Source organism: Neofelis nebulosa, chromosome 14, assembly GCF_028018385.1.
Source record: "Neofelis nebulosa isolate mNeoNeb1 chromosome 14, mNeoNeb1.pri, whole genome shotgun sequence".
NCBI classification, from domain to species: Eukaryota; Metazoa; Chordata; class Mammalia; order Carnivora; family Felidae; genus Neofelis; species Neofelis nebulosa.
In genome coordinates this window covers 67,829,230-67,836,167 of record NC_080795.1, presented here as the reverse complement: position 1 = coordinate 67,836,167, position 6,938 = coordinate 67,829,230, and the positions used below count along the sequence as shown (strand labels likewise).

General features: G+C 45.8%; 1 long non-coding RNA gene across 1 annotated transcript; it reads left to right on the top strand.

Annotated features, from left to right (window-relative positions):
• Window positions 1-3,643: 3,643 nt before the first annotated feature.
• LOC131494599 (uncharacterized) lies at window positions 3,644-6,191 on the top strand. The gene is made up of 3 exons (XR_009253477.1): window positions 3,644-3,872; window positions 5,157-5,223; window positions 5,311-6,191. It is a non-coding gene; the product is annotated as an uncharacterized LOC131494599 (long non-coding RNA).
• Window positions 6,192-6,938: the final 747 nt, after the last annotated feature.

Here is a 6,938-nt window from a genome sequence, read left to right as displayed (position 1 = left end):
AAAAAAAAAGATTGGGGCGCCTGGGTGGCTCAGTCGGTTGAGCGTCCGACTTTGGCTCAGGTCATGATCTCGCGGGTCTGTGAGTTTGAGCCCCACTCCGGGTTCTGTGCTGACAGCTCAGAGCCTGGAGGAGCCCGCTTCGGATTCTGTGTCTCCCTCTCTCTCTGCCCCTCCCCCGCTCGTGCTCTGTCTCTGTCTCTCTCTCTCTCTCCGTCAAAAGTAAACATTAAACAAAATTAAAAAAAAAAGATAAAGACTAACATACAAGAAATATCTCAATATTGTTTGTAAGAATGACAAATGGGAAACAATATAAAAGTCTATCTGGATGGTCTAGCTAAATAAATTGTGTTTTGTCCACACAGTGGAACAATCGAGCCCTATACAGTCACGAAGCAGAGTATCATCCTGCATAGACAGAACATATGCTCCTATATCGCTAAGTGGCAAAAGCAGACAAAGAATGATATGATCCTTTTTACTGACGGTACACACACGTGTTTATTTGTGAGTAGCAGAATTTTGGAAGCCTACGGCTAGGATTGTGAGACCTGTTGCTTTTTATTTTATACACTTTCATAGTCTTTTGAAAAATAATCATGGATTACTTTTATAGAAAGAAAAACAATCAGCGAGACCAAGAGGCTAGGCGGAGGGCTCTGGCTTCCGTCCTTCCAGGCCTGGCCCTGCTTCTACTGCTCCTGGCCTCTGCTCTGTCTCTGTCCAAGGACGCAGTCCCTGGGAAAGGCTGCCCTAGCCCACTTTCTGAAACAATTAAAACAATGGTGCTTTCTACGGCAACGTCAAGAGCAACCTCCAGAACAAACCTTGGGCCCCCTTCAGACCCCACCCAAGGGACTGGAGTGCATGAAGGTCCTGCAGCTCGGGGAGAAAACTGCACAGGGTGGACCTTCGGGACAGACTTCCTCTTCTGTGGTCTTGCCCAGCTTTGTTCCAAGGTCAAATTGCCTGTGGCTACTGGCCTTGTAACTCGCCAGCTTTATCCACAGCCCCAGGGTATGAACTAATAGGGCCTGGGCAGGGTTCCAAATCAACCAGAATAGAAGGGAGGGAAAGGGGGTGTTATTTTAACCCAAAAGCTCCATGGGAAGGAGACAAAATAGTTAACATAATATTTGCTAATATTTCATAATTGTTGTATGCCTGACACTGTGTTGATTAATTAAGCCTTGGGGTCAGGGCTTTGGACAAGAACCTAATCTGTATGGCCCTCAGCTTTTTCCATCTAGGAAATGATAGGGTAACGCCTTTTTGGGGGTTGCTCTGCAGACTAAATAGATTATACATGTAAAATACTTAACTCAGTGCCTGGAGTACGATAATTGATCAATAAGTAGTCAATGTTAGATCACTCTTGTTGTAGTTACACTTCCATGTGTAGAAGATGACCTGCCTTCTTTACCTCCCTCCCCTCTTGTGCCAGTTGGTCCGTTTCAGTGGGGAGAGTGGCTGGCACCACTGGGACCTTCCTCAACAAGCAGAGGCTCTACGACAAATATAGTTGGGTATCGGCCAATTAGAATGTCAAGGAGGAGATCCAGCTCTGGGCTAACTGCAGCTGTCTCTGGAAGGAAGTGGAAGGAGAGCAGCCAGTGAGGGACGCCAAAGCCTTGAAGGTAAGTGTTATGGGTTGAACTGTTTCCCCCAAAAGATGTTGTCCTAACCCTCTGTGTCTGTCATTATAACCTTCCTTGGGACTAGGGTCTTGGTAGATGATCAAGTTAAGATGAAATCATTAGAGTCGGCTCTACTCCAATATGACTTATATCCTTATAAAAAGGGGAAATTGGGACACAGAGACAGACACACGCAGAGAGAGTGTCATGTGAAGACAAAGGCAGAGATCGGGGTGATACATCTATAAGCCAGGGAACACCAAAGATTGCTGGAGACCACCAGAAGCCAGGAGAGAGGCACAGAACAGATTCTCCCTGAGAAGGAACCAACCCTACTCATACCTTCATCTTGGACTTGTAGCCTCCAGAACTGTGAGGCAGTAAATTCCTGTTGTTTAAGTCACCCACCTGTGGTGCTTTGTCACAGCAGCCTTAGCAGACTGACACGGGGAGATCTGGTGAGACAAGACAGACCTCTGCCTCTTGCCAGCTACGTGACCTTTGACAAGTTACCTCCTCTCACTGAGACGAGTGCCTTTACCTGTGAAATGGGGTTAATGCTAAGGACCACTTTATGAGGTTGAGTGAGATGCTGCATGGAGTACTCTAGACCCAGTCCCTGACATACAAATGCTCAGCATCTGTCACGAGTGTGCAGATTGGTCCCACTGGGGACCTAGGGTGTTCCCGAAACCTCAGTTGCTTCACAAGCATGTGCTTCTCCTCGCCTTCGAAGTTCGAAACCCCTCGTGGGTGAGAAATGAGCCGTCATATGGATTCCCCAGTGACAGTGGGGCAGTTCTCTGAATGCCATCAATGCTCAGCAAACACCTTACTCAATAGTGTGTTCTATATTGAGATTATATCAGAGTAAACTCTAGAGTAAGATCTGATGTCTTTGCATCCTTAGTCTGAAAACCTCACCTAAGACATTCAATGAATATTGATGGATTAGTACTGAATGCATGAATGAACTTTATGGGGGGGGTCATGATTTGGCTGGTAGTATAATTGAATCTATGTTGAGGTATGGTGTTTTATCAAGAAATAATTTTAGCCACTGCCTGCTGTTGATCTTGGCCTCATAATAGGCTGGAGAAATGGACCATCGTAAGCTGAGGAGAACTGAACATTTACTGTGCCGGGTGCTGAGTTACGCAGATTTTGTTACATTCCCTGAAACAACATTAGGAAGTAACTAAAATTCTTACCTTCCTTTTTCCAATGTGGAAAGCCTTTAAAAGTCACAGCAAGGAAAAGAGAGTCAGGATTTAAACTCAGGAAGTCTGATCCCAGGGTACACACACTCCTTTATAACTCATTCCCTTCTTCTTACCAAGTATGTGGAAGCCAAGAAGGCTCTATAGTCTAGAGCTAGAGCCATTCTTAGGCTGGCAGGGACCTGGGCAAGCATCTAATCCAAGACCCTTTAAGAAAATGAAACAGAACCAGGGAAGGCATGTGACTGGCTTTACAATGAAAAAGTGACCCAACTGGGATTTGAACCCAGGTCTCCTGACCCCCAGGCTAGTGTGCCTTGGGGGGATTGGGGACTTGGGCTGTAACTGGTCATTCACCCAAGTCCCTAGCTCTCCACCCTGCAAATGGGCAGGGAAAGTCAGGGAGCTGTGGAACACTGGCTGCCAGCCTTCTGCTTCTGTCCATGGAGAAGACTTGAGCCAGGAAGGACCATCCTCCTGAATGGCCCTCTCATCTGTCTTTCCCCTCTTCAGAGACTGAACTCCTGTTGTCCCCACCTCCTCTAAGTTTGAGTCTTATCTATCTGGGCCAGGTGCAAATGGGATCCCATGAGCACAGGGCTGAGGCTTTAACTCTGGGTGATGTGCTGCTCATTATTACTCAAGAACATGGACGGTCTGCCTTACAGTCTGTGGGCTCTGATGATGCAGAATATCATGGGGCATCTAGCCCTGCTCCTAAAAGAGACAAAATGATCCTTACCATGCCACTTGTAGGCTGAGGAGGCTGGAGCCAATGGCGTAGAAGTCCAGATGGAACCTCTGAGAACAGGGAAAGGACACTGATGACCATTCCCCATATTTCACAATGGGATGTGTGTTGCACCTGACCCCTCCCCTTGCCTTCATCCTTTCTCCAGGTGGCCTTGTCTTGCTGTAGCACCAAAGTTGTAGCTCTGGGTCAGGAGCTGACGTTGGGGCTGGAGGGCTCCAAGCATAATTACCTGGGATCTGATTCCACTGAAAATCACTCATGGTTGGTTCTTCCAAAGACCCGGGGTCCTTAAAGAATTCTCTAGAAACAGCAGTGGTCTCCTTGGAGCCCACAAAGTTCCTAAGCCCTCATGCAGTTGCCAGCATCTGGGCTTAATACTCAGGAAAACACTGCAAGGGCAACTGTTACATGTAAGCTTTTGTGGGTCACTTAAAATCACCTGGTGATTCTCCACCCGGTTGAGAGGCAGGCGGCACAGCTCTGGTGGATTTGGTTCACTGCATTCAACTAGAGTCAGAAAACCTTAGCACCGAAAGGAGTCTGAGGCACAAATGGTTGGGTTGTTGGGGCAGCTGGGTGGCTCAGTCGGTTAAGCATTCAACTCTTGGTATCGGCTCAGGTCATGATCTCGCTGTAGTGGGATTGAGTCCCGTGTTGGGGCTCCGTACTAAGCAGAGCCTGCTTGGGATTCTCTCTCTGTTTCTCTGCCTCTCTCCATCCCATGAGCGTGCGCTCTCTCTCAAAATAAACAAATAAACGTTCTAAAAATGTACTTGCAAAGAGAGGTCAGATGCTTGGAAGTTAATAATAAAAAGGCTTTATCAATTTGTACTCTAGGTCAATCTTTTCGTTACAAGAGGAAACAGGTTCAGAGACAGAAAGTGACTTGCCCAAAATCACACAGCTAGTGTCAGAGGCAGCAATAGAACCAACAGAACCGGGGAGTCCTGGGTCTCCGTGAAAGTGGACACAACCTATATAGTGGTGCCTGAAATTTCACCATTAGGAATTGTTACTCTTTTTTTCATAGTATTTGACAGTGTTATTTAGGTATACAAGTAGTAAATGAATACCTTGTCATAATTATAAAAAAACTTTAAAGACCAATTATATTTATAAAGCCTCTAAAATTTTCCTTTTGTAGCTCTTTATCTTTTCCCCAATCCCATTCCCTCCCTCCAGGAGTGTTCAATGTTAACAAATGCATGTCAAATCTTTCCAGACCTTTTCCAATGCATTTAGGAATACATTTACAACATGTAATCAGTTTTTTAAATATACTCGTATTTATTACGATATGTATTATAAATATAGGTATGTTATTTAAAATCTCAATTTATATACCATCCCATCTAAAATAAATAGATTTACATAGATTTTGTCCACTTAGCCTTATATCTTGGAGCTCTTTCCACTGTCTTTCTAGAACCTTGGCGTCTTGTCAATGTTTCCATAGTACTCCACTGTATGGACGTACCAAATATATATTTAGCCATTTGTCTATCTTCAGACATTCAGGTTATTTCCCATCTTTTTCTTTTGCAGTCATAGCCACAATGAACTTCCTTATATACAAATCTCTGGGAGATGAGCCAATGTTTCTGCAGAAGAGGTATCTAGAAGTGAAAAAACGTGAGATCATTTGTTTAGAGAAGGTCTCTCTTTAAGCTGTAATGAGTCACCTTAATGTTTTCCAAAGGTTTCTCTCGTGAACCTTCTCTGAGGGTCTTCAACAGCCATAAACTTTCACCTAGAGTCATCAGAGCAACCCCGTGAAGACAAACCATGGCCCCTACTGCATAAAATAAGATTTCAGCTATGATTCATGAACTAAATTCAGCACAGCCCTTGTGATCGTGCCAAACTGGCTCTGCTGGGGGTCCTCACAGCCCGACTTACTCCTCCACCCCAGGTGACAGGGAAGGGGCACAGATCGCCTGGTCTGGTTGCTGGAATTCCGAGACTGAAGGAGTAGAGGAGCCACAGCCCGCTGTCTGAAGTGGGGGTGTGGGCAGATAGTGCCCCCCCAGAATGATGGAGAGCCTAAGGACACAAGCCCGGGGCTAGAGAGACTTGGGTTCGAGTTGCAGCTCCGCGACTTTTCCAAAGGCGTTTTCTTGGCAACCCGGATTTCAGGTTTCTCATCTGTAAGATGGAAGTGATACTTGGTATTTACCTCCCAGTGCAGTGGGGGAATTGATACAAAGCATAATTACAGGGAGAGAGCAGGCTGGTCACTGACACTTAGCCACCTGGCATTTGAGAGGTTCTAACTAGCAGGATTGGGAACGGAAAATTGTGCCACTCGCATTCACCTTAAACTTATTTCATTGTAAAGGAATAGGGTTGTTGCCTTTTCCGTTGTTCCCTTTTTATTATCTTTCCACCCCCACATCTCAATTCCGCATGGAACTTCAGGTAAAACATCATTTCTATGCTTTGAGGAGGGGTCCCGGAGACCTTGGTCTCTGAGGATTAATATTGTAGCTCCGTGACAGGACAGGTGTTAGAGAAATGTGAACACCTTGGGCTGGGTAGCAGGAACAGTCGGGCTCCAGAGTCAAGCAAACCTGGGTAGAAAGCAAGGGCTTCTGTGGATTGGTTGTGTGTCTTTGGCACGTTTCTTAACTTCTCTGAACCTCTAGTCCCTTCATCTGTAAAATCAGGATTAAAAAATAATAATAATTGCTTTGCTGGCTAATTGAGAAGTTTACAGGTAATGAAGTAAGGCTTTTGGCATAGTGTCTAGTCCTCAAGACGGGCAGCTGATCTCGCGATCACTTGCATATTACTTTCAGTAGACGATCTTGCTTTCTGCTTTGCTGAGAACCCTGAAGCAATCGGAAGACTTCCATGTCTCCCAGCCATCAACCATTCGCCCTTCGTATACCTGCGCCCGCAAATTCTGCCTTCTCAAAATGAGCCAGTCTTTCCATTTATACGTGAGATCCAGTCCGCCTCACCTACCCAAGGACATTGTCCCAGTGACGTTCCACGTTCAGTTCTTCTCCCTCTACGGGATCAGTCCCATCAAATGAAAACATGCTGTTATTTCTCCCATACTTTAAAACAAAAACAAAAAACCTTCTCATGATCTCACTTCTGCTGCCAACCACTCCCCCACATTTTTTAGGCTTCCCTTTGCAGCAGAACTTTTCTCAGCCTCATTCAGCACTTCCACTTCTGCATATGTGCCCAAAAGAATTGCAGGCAGGGTCTTGAAGGGATATTCACAGCCCGTGCTCCTCGTAGCACTACTCTCGACAGCCGAAAGGTGGAAACGACCCGAGTGTCCATCGGCAAATGAATGACTCCCATGCGGTATAG